At 35.9% G+C, this 12,527-nt stretch overlaps 1 protein-coding gene and 1 pseudogene across 1 annotated transcript in view; both read left to right on the top strand.

Annotated features, from left to right (window-relative positions):
• The window catches only part of COL11A1 (collagen type XI alpha 1 chain), a 195,933-nt gene that overhangs the window by 8,139 nt on the left and 175,267 nt on the right, over window positions 1-12,527 (top strand). The gene's annotated exons all lie outside the window — the stretch shown is intronic.
• On the top strand, window positions 352-933 carry LOC112403628 (superoxide dismutase [Mn], mitochondrial pseudogene; annotated as a pseudogene).

Here is a 12,527-nt window from a genome sequence, read left to right as displayed (position 1 = left end):
TTTTTTTTTTTTTTTTTTTTTTTGGCGGTACGTGGGCCTCTCACTGTTGTGGCCTCTCCCGTTGCGGAGTACAAGCTCCAGACGCGCAGGCTCAGTGACCATGGCTCATGGGCCCAGCCACTCAGCGGTATGTGGGATCTTCCCGGACCGGGACACGAACCCGTGTCCCCTGCATCGGGAGGTAGATTCTCAACCACTGCGCCACCAGGGAAGCCACAGAAGTTAATTATCTTGCTTAAGACCATACAACTACTATGTGATAGACTTGGGATTTGAACCGAGGCAATCATGCTCCAGAGACCTTGCTTTTGATCACTTGCGCATGTTTACTGTGTATTCTTAATGCTTTTACACAGCCTTCGTGACTTTGCTTATGATTATGGTGCCCTGGGGCCTAACATTAATGCACAAATCATGCAGCTGCACCATAGTGAATATCGTAAATTGTGTGAATAACTTGAATGCCACCAAGGAAAAATATAAAGAGACTCTCATTAAAGATGATGTTATAATTCAGGTAGCTCTTCAGCCTGCACTAAAGTTCAGTGTTGGAGGACCTGTCACCCTTCCCATTTTAGGGACAAACTTCAGCCCTAATGATGCTGGAGAACCCAAAGGGGAGTGGATGGAAGCTAGTAAATGTTACTTTATTTCCTTTGACTGATTGAAGGAGAAGTTGACAGCTGTATCTCTTGGCATTCAAGGTTCAGTTGGGGTTGGCCTGGTTTCATTAAATTACAAGGACACTTACAAATTGCTGCCTGTTCTAATCAGGATCCATTACAAGGAAGAACAGGTCTTTTCCACTTTGGGGGATTGGTATGGTAGTATGCTTACTACCTTCAGTATAAAAGTGTCAGATCTGATTATCTAAAAGCTGTTTGGAATGTAATCAACTGGGAGAATGTAACTGAAAGATACATGATTTGCAAACAAACAAACAAACAAACGTGCACACACACATTATAATTATTTTAAAAATTTCTCATTTATATGTTAGCCTTTCTCTAGTAGTTGCTGGAGGGTAATGACTATGATTTAGTTTTATTTCTTCCCCTGGTGTCTACCAACATGCCAGAATGCACAGGATATGATATAGTTACTATTTAGATTACTAATTGTCTTCTTACTTTGCTCAGCAGACTGGAACAAGGTTAAAACCTAGTTAACTTGGAGTGGTGTGAAGTGACCTCCTCATGTCATGTTGTTAGCAGTAATTAGATCTCTCCTCCCCCCCTTTTTTTACTCATTCTCTGAAAGTGAATGAGTTGCGACTTCTTCCTAGCTTTCTTCATCTGGAAAATAGTTTTGCACATTCTCTCCAAAGATATCTTTAAATATTTGAAGCTCTTGATTGACCATATTACCTGTAAAACCGTAGTTTGCTTTAACATAGGAATCTGATCGAGAAAAATACCATATGAAGTCGTGTTTTTGCTTTGACAGCAACATAAATCATCATTTCATTTGTCTACATGATTTCAATTTGTAAAAGTAATAATTGGGAAATTTCCTCTCATATATTCATTTTTGAAACCTTTATTTCAGTTTTGCATCCTATTAAGGATTGTCTGATTTTGCTTAATGACTATTAGGAAGGTTAGCCTATCTATATTTATTGCTTTATGATTATTTTACTAAGCTAGTTCTTTTAAAGAGCAGTTTGCATATTCCACACGTAATTATGATATTAGGAAGTACCATCTTTAAGCAAGGAGTATGTAAAATTTCAAGGGCTTAATAAGGTCAATAATCTGTAGATGTAGAATTGTTTTTGATGAAAATTATGTCTTTAATATTCTATTCCTATCCATTGTATGTTTTAGTTCCACTAAAATCATTAGGATGGATGTCTTTATCTGCTTTATTTAGTGTGTCTTAAGCACATAGATCGGAACTTAACACATAGTAAACATTTGGAAATTTTTTGTTGAAATAGGTAAAGGTGTTGATTACAGCTCTAATGAATTGCTCTTCAATAACTTAACTGATGATCTGAGATGGGATATAGGGTTATGTAGATCAGTTATTGCCAGTGTCTACAGAAGTATATTGAACAAATTTTTGCGATACTATTGTGATTTCCTGAAGATAGCACTCTCTGTTTTTCCTCCAAGCAAGCTATGATCTTCACCCTGAACACTCTCTCAATCTGCTTAGCATTGAGAGAGTGTTAGATATTACAGAATTTAGACACAGAATTTAGATATTATCTCCTCTAGGAATACCTCTCCTTAACCATCCAGACTAGGATAATTGACCTTGTATAACATCCTAAAGCACACTGTACTAACTCCAGCTTGAATACTTATCATAGAATATTTTTGATGCTAAAATGAAAGCAGGGACTGCATCTTTTTCATCTATGTAAAAATTTCTGGCATCTAGGTCTAGCACCATACCTAGAGCATAATAGATGGCCAGTAAATATTCATTGAATGAATTAATGAACTCATAAGCAAGACATTTTCACTAAAGTCAAGAAGACAGGTGTACTCAGTCCTGGCTTGATATCACAATCATTTTCAGTTACATCCCTATAGATAGTAATTGAGTAGATTTTGTGCAGAATCCAAGCACAGCTGCTTTATAAGGCTCTACATATAATTTTGATGCACAACCAAGGGTTCATAAACCTTCTGTAGTAGGAAATAAATTTATACAAAGATAAGGATGTGCCTAGCTTGTGTAACAAGGTACTGGAAGTCAAGTGAAAGGTTATCTGCTATGTGGAAATCAGTTGATACATACCTTATTGCCAGACAGAAGTGGCTCTGCAAAAAACTGATTTAAATAGATCAACTGATTATGATATTGATAATGCTTTTTTAAAAAAATCCTCCTCTCCATAGCATGTGATAAACTAAATGCCAATAAATATTGCTCTTCTCAACATTAAAGTCAAGTTGTTGTAATGAAAATATAATTTTAGTTTTATAATAAACATATTTTAATAGCTGTGACCACTTATAAATCAGAAATGCCATACTTTTCAAATATCCCACTCTCAAATGGTGTTTGTTCTTCCCTCACCATTCTCAGAGTTGTGATACTATTTCTGCTTTCGACTTTCAGTTCATATATGCTTTTTATGATATGAGAAAGTTCAAGATTGAGGTTGTTTAATAACTGAGAAAATTAAATGACTCTCTTCTATGTGCAGTCACTATGTTAGATGCCAGGACTACAAAGATGGTTTGCCAGCCTCCATTCTCATGGAGTACATGTGTTACTAGGAGAGTGCTGGAGTTGGGGATGTGGGCAGGGCCACATAACACAAGACCATATGGGTATATTTTTCTGGATAGAATGGATTCATGTGACTAATTTAAAAGTCCAGGGAGGCTGCTAAGATGGCATGGTCAGTGCATACTTTGATATCTGTACTTACTAGGTGGTTCCAATTGGTTGCAACTATTGGATCCTCTGACAAATAACCAGGGAAGTAGAGAGCGATGCAGCTTTTTCTGGAATAGCCAACCCACTGTAAAGTCACCCGGGGTTCTCAATGATAATTAGTACAGTTAAGTCACACTTGATATGGAGTTATGGCCTTTATAAAGTTGAAAAATATATGAATGAATAATCTTATTTTATAAAGGAGTATGTTAAGCAAGCATGTACACACTTATAAAGTCCATTATGAGACAAAGTTGCCTAACATTTTTAAACCTTAAAATGTGATTTTTTTGTTATTAAAGAAATTATAGCATGTTTTAGAACATAAAGTGTAAATAGTGATTTTTGTTTCTGAAGATTAATATGTTGGACCAAGGTCTCTATTTTGATTATTTGAGAGAATAAAATATTTATTATAAGCATTTTTAGCATTTTTAAGTCATAATGATTTCTTTCAGGGTAAGTTATATCAAATAGAGTTTAAAAAACATATCATTAATTGAGTTAGTTACAGTTTAAAATAATATTGATAGGCTGTCAACTCCCAAAGTTTTATTTTTATCCCAGACCTTGCCCCTGAACTTCAGACTCATATACTCACTCAACTGCCTATTCAGCTATTTCCAATGGCATTATTAAGTCATCTCAAAATTAGCATGCCCATAACAATTGCAGAACTCTCCTCCTGAAATCCATTCCTCTCAGTTTTCCCCGTCTCAGTTAATGGCAACACAATCAGTCATGATGTTTGAGCTAAAAAACTTGGAGTCGTCTTTGACTCGTTTTCTCTCGTACTCCACTCTGATCTGCTCTGTCCCCAGAATATATCCATAATCTCACAAAGTTCTTCATCTCTCAGTCCAAGAAAACAATATCAACAAAATTTTACATCTAGAAGACTACAGTTGTTTCTCTGCTCTCTGATTCCACTCCAGTGCCCCTAGAGTCTGTTCTCAACACAGCAACCACAGTCTTCTGAAAAATTAGTTGGTTGATGTTCTTCCTCTCCCCTTAACTGCCAATGGCTTTCCATCTCATTTGGAACAAAATCCAAGCTTGTTGAAGATCCCACAGGACCTATACAAGCTGCCTTCAACATGCCCTCACCCTTACTTCTCTGACCTCATCTCTTATACCCCTTTTATTTCCTTTGCAGGAGATATATTTGTCTCCTTGCATTTCCACCAATGTCTTGGGTCAACTCCTATCTCAGGTTCTTTGTACTTACTATTCCCTTTGCTTACAATGCCATTCTGTAAAAATATCAGGATAGAGGAACATCTTATGCCTTTCTAGAATTTACTCAAGCATCATCTTCTTATTGAGGCTTTTCCTTTCTTATTTTATATTAAAATCCATGTCTCCTTAACCCTCCCTATACTCATTCACTGATTTATTTTTCTTCTTGGTACTATTCAAATATTTGTCATTTATAAAAAGTTATGACATTTAAATTAAAGGTTGAGATTTTATTTTAAGGCTTTATAAATAATGTAGAATTGGATAATTTTGGAGTACAAATATTGCCTTAAATTTTTTGGGCAGCTTCTAATCTGTATTTATCCAAATAATTCCCATGGCTTTTCATTTCATTTTACCTATTTAGATATAGTCAATATGACAGTCAAAGTCCACACAGTAAAGCATTTTACTTATTTGATAGACAACATACACATTGATACAGTTGTCTTAGGTTATAGTCTAGAAATGGTAATGGGAGTTTGCACTTTATTTTACTGGTTTAACAGAGCAATGAGGCAGGACTTTTAGTTACCTAGAAAGTAAAGGGGAGATGTTCCCAACTGAAGACCTAGACAGCAATTACAGATTAGATATTATCAAGAAAATGTAAACACATGTTACTATTTAAAGCAAATTCATTTATTATTCCTAATCAACATTAAATCTAGGATTCTGTGTTTTATGGATTTCTAACCACTAGATAGGTCATAATTAGAATAAATCATGAACATTTGGATGTGAATACAATTGATTTTGATGGGAGTCATATTTTTCCATTAGTTCCACTTCAGAGTATTTTACTATGTATTTTTTTTCCCTGATCTTTCCAATTTTGAACTTCACTGTGTAACTGATTTAAAAAAAAAACAACAAAACAAAACAGGGCTTCCCTGGTGGCGCAGTGGTTGGGAGTCCGCCTGCCGATGCAGGGGGACATGGGTTCGTGCCCCGGTCGAGGAATGATCCCACATGCCGTGGAGCCGCTGGCCCGCCCGTGTGCCATGGCCACTGGGCATGCGCGTCTGGAGCCTGTGCTCCGCAACGAGAGACCACAACAGTTAGAGGCCCGCCTACCGCAAAAAACAAAACAAAACAAAAAAACAAAACTGGTATTTTTACGGAGCTGTAAGGAAGTACATTTACGTTTGATCATTGAGTTTTTATTTTCTGAAATGGTAGTACCGATAGGTTTGTAGGTATTTGGATTGGTAAAATTAACCGTAAAATTCCTGAAACTCTAGGCTACTGTTTTGTTTTTTTTGCGGTATGCGGGCCTCTCACTGTTGTGGCCTCTGCCGTTGCAGAGCACAGGCTCCGGACGCGCAGGCTCAGCGGCTATGGCTCACGGGCCTAGCCGCTCTGCAGCATGTGGGATCTTCGCGGACTGGGGTACGAACCCGTGTCCCCTGCATCGGCAGGCAGACTCTCAACCACTGTGCCACCAGAGATGCCCTAGGCTCCTGTTTTATATTGTCTTCTTTGTCCATGTCTTTCTCAATTTGATGTTTTTCTTTGTTTGAATATCAAATAGTGATTTTTTCCAAGAAGCATAAGAGACTGCTTCTCAAAAACTTGAGCCTTGAGATGCTTATATTTATTTTATTCTTTTTTTTTTTTTCTGTAGGAAAATATATACTCTAAACATAGGCTTAAAATGGCAAAACATTTAAGTTTATTATAGAACCCCTTGGGGGAAAATGTAGTCTAAAACCTTCCCATACCCAGGAATATTTAATGTAAACTATATATCTATAATCTTATATACTTACAATTTACTGATGTAGTCAAGCAGTTCATTTCTCCCATTTTGCACTTGTTTTGACTGCAACGGTTAGATCGCAAAATACAGACAAAAAGTCTCGTAATTTAAGCCAAAAATAGTTGTGTAGAGACTTAGGACACTTATGTGATTTATATCGACATTATTTGTGCCATATAGGCATTTAAAGATGAGCTTTCACACCCTTTTAAATATGAGAGAATTTAGGTCGATATGTTTTATTTTCTAATACTTCATGTTAGTTTATAATACAAGATTTGTATGTGGCATATGTGGGCTCGAAATAAATGAAGGAATAGTATCAGAGGAAAGACAATAAAATATTAGTTTTTAAAAAACCTTTTAATAAATAGCATGTCAGGGTTAATCTATAGTTATATCAATGTCTATGAGATGTAAAGAAAAAATTATTGAAAAGGAAAAAATTTCAATGATATCAGTGTATTAATGTCAAGTTGTGCTACAGGGTGGTAATGGAACAGTGAACATGACAGCTTAAGCTGTCGAAGTTCCAGGAAGCCTCCTGGGGTTGTATGTCCTCAGAATAACATAAAATCATGCTGGAGAGATTGCTAAGCATTGCATAATCTTCATGGATGATATCTAATGGATCTTTAGAGACAGAAAACTGTTCAGTCTTCTACTTGACTATAAAGAGATTTCCCAAGGTAGTCAGAGGAAATGGATGACAGGAATCTAGTGAATTATAGCTCTGGGAAAACACTGGTGGCACTCACTGAGACTGTTAAAGATGTTCAGAAAGGTTAAAATTTTGATGAAATAGTGCTTTCAGGTATTATTTTTATTGAGTGCTTAGACACTATCCTCAGAGATTAAAATGCCTTACCTCATTTAATTCTCAAAATTTGGTTAAGTTGAAAAACCTAACTCTTAGAGAAGTAAGTAGCTTACCCAAAGTTATACAAATAATAAATACGAAACTTGGGTTAGAAGTTGGGCTGTTCCAACTGCAGAAACTGAGTTGTTAATTGTCGTTTATATACTTGTCATATCCTACATTTTAGATTCTTTATTAAGGGCTCTTATGATTTTGAAATATAGCAGGGTGTTGGTAGTAGTTAAATTATAACAGTCACTTCTCTCTCATTTTTTCTTTTCCCAGACCTGCATCCCACTACTACATAAACACAGTAGCACTCCTGGTTATTTTATACTATCTAGAGCAGCAAAGCATTTCATAACTGGGTGGGAGATGACTTATAACTCTGTGCTTTATTTTGTTTTTACTTCTGTCTATAATGATATGCTTCAGGTATGACCTGTAATGTGAGGTACAAGGTGAGGATAAGTGACTCCCTAGTAGTGGGGATAGCATCTAGCATACTTTAGGAAGGTCTCTTCAGACCTGTGTTCTTGCCATACCTGAATCAAATGGAAACAACCAGACTTGTCAAGCTCTTCAGGGTGCTGTTTGTAAAGGCCACTTTCAACCCTTTTTTTCTGAGACTAATAAGAAAGAAGCTTCAACTCTGAGGCAGTATGTGGCTGCCCATTTACTCACTTATTCATTCATTCATTAACCATATTTCTCTTGATTATTTATTGTGTGTCAGCTGCTATGTTATTTATGAATACTGCAGTGAACATCAATAGTGCTGATGTTTGCTGTCAGAGGGTTTACAATCTATCAGGGGAGGCAGACATTAACCAATAAATTACAAGCTTAGCAAAAAGAGAGAAAGAGAAAGAAATTAGTGGCATAAGTATGTAACAGGGAAATCAGAACCATAATTTAGACATACACTGTGGCTGAGAGCACACAGCCTAGAGTGAAAATGAGATAATTAAGCAAACAAACAAAATAGAGCATGGAGTTAACCAAGGGGGTATATGGGGCACTTGGGGATCATATGAAAGGGTCACATAACCCAGCCTGGGAGGGATAAGAAATGATTTCCTGAAGAAAGTCATGGCTAGGTTGATATCAAAAGATTGATTAGGTCTGAGTTCACCAGGTTTCAACCCCAGCTACCCATTAGGCTCATCTGGGAAATGTTTAAAACATGTGAATGCCTGGGCCCTATGCCAACCCAGACATCTATATGTTTTAAAAGCTTGCCAGGAGATTCTACTGACAGCTTAGGGTTGAAAAAAAGCACTCAACTATCCTTAGTCAATTGATGAAGGATTGAAAAAAATCTCCAACAAAGGGAATACAGTAAATTTTAGAAGCTGAAAGAAGTTTATTTCAGCTGGACCATAAAATTTGGGGTTGAGGGAGCACATAGGAGTTAGTGTAGATGTCTCACTTGGAGTTTGTGGCTGTGGGTGTTCATGGCAGAGATGTGATTTTTCTCAAGAACTCCTCAGCAGCCATGATGCCCCCAAGGAGACTTTGAACATCTAAATTTATTCCATATTGATGTCTTGTCAGGACATGACTAGTTCCATTTTCTTGAACTCTGTACTGTCTTGTATCTGTGCTGTCATATTTGATATTTCGATCACCTTCCTCTTCATTGATGAATCTATCATTCAAGACTCAGCTTAAAAAAACCACATGGTAGATATTTTAGCCTTTGTGGGCCACACGGTCTCTATCAGCTACAGAGCTCTGTCCTTGTAGTGCAAAAGCAGCTATGGACAATATATAGATGAATGGCTGTAGCTGTATTTACAATGTAAACCTTATTTGTGGAGACTGAAATTTAAATTTCATGTAATTTTCATGTGTCATAAAATATGCTGCTTTTAGTTTTTTTTCAACCGTGCAAAAATATAGAAACATTCTTATTTCGTGTACCATACAAAAATAGACAGCAGGAGATCTTAAACCATAAGCATAGTTTTCCCAGCCACTGTTCTAAGGCATTGTTACAAATACCAACTTAGTTCTCACAAAAACTCTAATAGGTAGATACCTTTTGTTATTCTCATTATACAGATGTGGAAACTGAGGCACAAAACAGTAAAGTAGTGTGTCCAAATCACACAGATGCTAAGTGCCAGAGGTGGGTTTCAAACCAGTTTGGCTTTCCAACACTGTGCATTGCTGCTTTATCCTACTTACTGGTCACGGGAGTATGTGAAGAAGTTTAAAGGAGGAATTAATTAGATACTAAGCAGTCAAAGCGTTGTGTGACCTTAGAACAGTAATTTAAGTAGACACTGGAGACATGAAGGAGAAAGGATTAAAGACCTGGGATAGACTAATCAATGAATGAATGGAGGTGTTTAAGAGATCAACAGAACACAATAGGAAAGACATATTAGGCCCTCACAAATTTTCGTTTCAAGACCAGAGAGCCCCATGGACTTCAGAGGAAGTTGCTTTTATATGTTTCACATGATTGTGTTTCACATTTAAATGATATTTTATATAGCCCGCATGTGTGTGTGTGTGTGTGTGTACCTGTTCTCTTCTAGTTTTGGAAAAAAGTCAAGGGTAGGCAAATAATTAAAACCAAGTGTGAAAAGCACTATCACAGAGGTGAGTATTTCTAACCCAGCTTTGGGAGATAGGGAATGCTTTCAGGAAGAGATTGCACATTAATTATATCCTACTTATTCCTCAGAAATGGATTTATAAAAGCTCAGAGACAGGAGGAGGAACATAGTAGGTAGTCTGTGAAGTCTGAGTCCAGTATGGCTAGAGCACTGAGTGAGGAAGGAATTAAGGGGTAATGAGATACAAGGACGGAGATGCAGTAGCATGGAACTGGAAGAATACATGGGTGTGTCCAGATCATTAAGATTTTATATGCAAGGTATGTGCGTACCATCTGGAAGTTAGTTGGGTTCTTGGAAGGAATTTAAGCAAAAGGACTTGAGGCATGGAGTTTTGGAAGCTCATTCAAGCTGTGGTATGCAGATTGATGAGAAAGGGCATTGAAACCAGTTAAATGGCTATTGTAGTAATGCACTGAGTCTGCTATCCTATTTTCCCATTTAATAAACAAAAAAATATACAATAAAAGGCAGGAAAAATATTATTGAACAAATATTGTGCTGACTGGATACTTCTGAAATGAGAATCATAATCTGTGCCATAAGGATTAGCAACATAGAAACAATTAAAATATTAGGGACATTTAGGAATTGCTTTGAATATCAAAATTACAGTTTTTTAGATATATCGAGTTAAGCTATAATAAATTACTGCTTTTAATCTTTAAACTGTTGAAGTTCAGTTAATAAAATATGAAGAATAGTTTCCCCCTGTGTGTGTGTGTGTGTGTGCGCACGCATAAAAACCCATCGAACCCATGTTATGAGAATTTGTTAAATGCTATAATTATGATATCAAATAAGAGGCAGATTTCAAAGTGGCTTAATTTATTATTTAGTTTACTTGAAAGGAAAAATCTTTAAGACTGGATTAACTGAGTTTTACATTTTTGTAATTAGATGACTTTTTAGAATAAAAACTATTTGCAATCTTTATTATATATCCCTATTTTTTGATTGTTTTTTTGTACAGTGAATTTTTATTTCATATCATATGTCTCTACATAGAACTTTAGTCTTTAAAAATAGAGCCCTTATTTTGAATCCTGTAGAGGGAGTGTGTTTTTATCTCATTGTTTTCAAAGTAGGAACTAACAAATGTGACAAAACCTGTGCTCTTGGAAAAGGTCATCCTGTTAAAAGATAGTTTGGAGAGAAGGAAAGTTGTGGTCCATTTTATGTATTATTTACTGATATGCAGTTGGGACTGTGACCATGGGCTGCAACCTTTTCTTCACAGAAGGATTACAGCCTTCATAGCTGTGTTCTTGTCGATCCTGGAGTCTTTCCCCTATTCAGATGTACTTTTACTAATGGCTTCAGAGCAAGAAGATAAGATAAAATAAGCAGATAAGATGCTGTGCTTTTAGAAACAGTCTCCTTCAGAGTAATTTATACCCTGAAGCGTGAATTGAGTTTAATTTAAAGCAAATATAAACATTAGGGATCAATGAACTGGCTCAAGATTATCTTAATATATTTATGTTTTAAGTTACTTTCCACAGTGTTTTTATTTATGGGCTATAGCAATGAAGGTGATGAAGTGGAATGAACTTAGATTTGATTTTGCACTATAGGAGTATCCATAGTTTGCTTTCTGGTTCTCAATTCTTTCATCTGCACAATGGGGATAAGAACACATAGCTTGCAAAGTTTTTTGACGGTTAATGCTAGGAAGAACTTAGCCCAAGGACTGTCACATGTTAGGCTCTCTGGGCCTGGCAGTTAATATAGTTGTTATTTTCTTAGCTTTATGATAAGAGAAAAAAAGAATGTAAAAGTAGTCAGGTATACTATTGGCCTAAAAAAGTTGGCCATTGAAAGCAGGAGTCCTGCAAAAAATGTTCTTGTAAGTTGTTATTATTCTTTTAAATATTCCAAGTCTAAATTAAAGGGGATCATATTTGATAGGGTTAATGGTCCCTTCAGTATGTCTGATTTCCATAAAAAAAGTTTTATTTTCTTTTTAATAATTTGGAACAATGTGTAGTCTACTGGAAAATATGTTGATTTTCATTCAGAAGGTTGGTGAAATAGGTAGACAGTCATTATTAAAGTACATTTGTTATAAGGTAAAAGGCAAATTATATAAAGCTTCATTCACATATGTTTGTACATATAGAAGTTAATATACCTAAAATTTAATTAACTAAGGAAGTGACCAGATGCACGTTTCTCACGTACTCATTCGATCATCCATTCATACATTCTATAACTAACTCTAATTATTATAAAAAAAGTATTAATTGACATTGTAATTTTCGAAGAACACCACTCTATTGCAGGTCACTGTCTATTTTGTGGAGTGTGATAAACTGTGCTGATGGTATTTCCTGATTTTACACTCAGTCCCTTTTTCATTCTAAGTCCTCCCAGAAATAGTGTACTTATAAAACCCAACATATTTTGAAATTAGATGGCAATTCTATTTTTTTTTTAACAAAGAACTGAAACTTTTCAAATCAATAATATTGGTCTCACTTTCAGCCAGAAGTGATCTCTTTTCCTTCTAAACAAAAGAGTACTGTGTGCATCTCTATAAAACTATAAATACTGCCTCCTACGTAATTATTGGGCCCTCCTTAATTAGAATCTAAATACTTGCAGGCAGGACTATGTTTCAGACATGCTCAGTGAT

The sequence above is a fragment of the Neophocaena asiaeorientalis genome, unplaced genomic scaffold (assembly GCF_003031525.2).
Source record: "Neophocaena asiaeorientalis asiaeorientalis breed wild unplaced genomic scaffold, Neophocaena_asiaeorientalis_V1.1 scaffold147, whole genome shotgun sequence".
NCBI classification, from domain to species: domain Eukaryota; kingdom Metazoa; phylum Chordata; class Mammalia; order Artiodactyla; family Phocoenidae; genus Neophocaena; species Neophocaena asiaeorientalis.
This window is presented reverse-complemented; position numbering and strand designations above follow the sequence as displayed.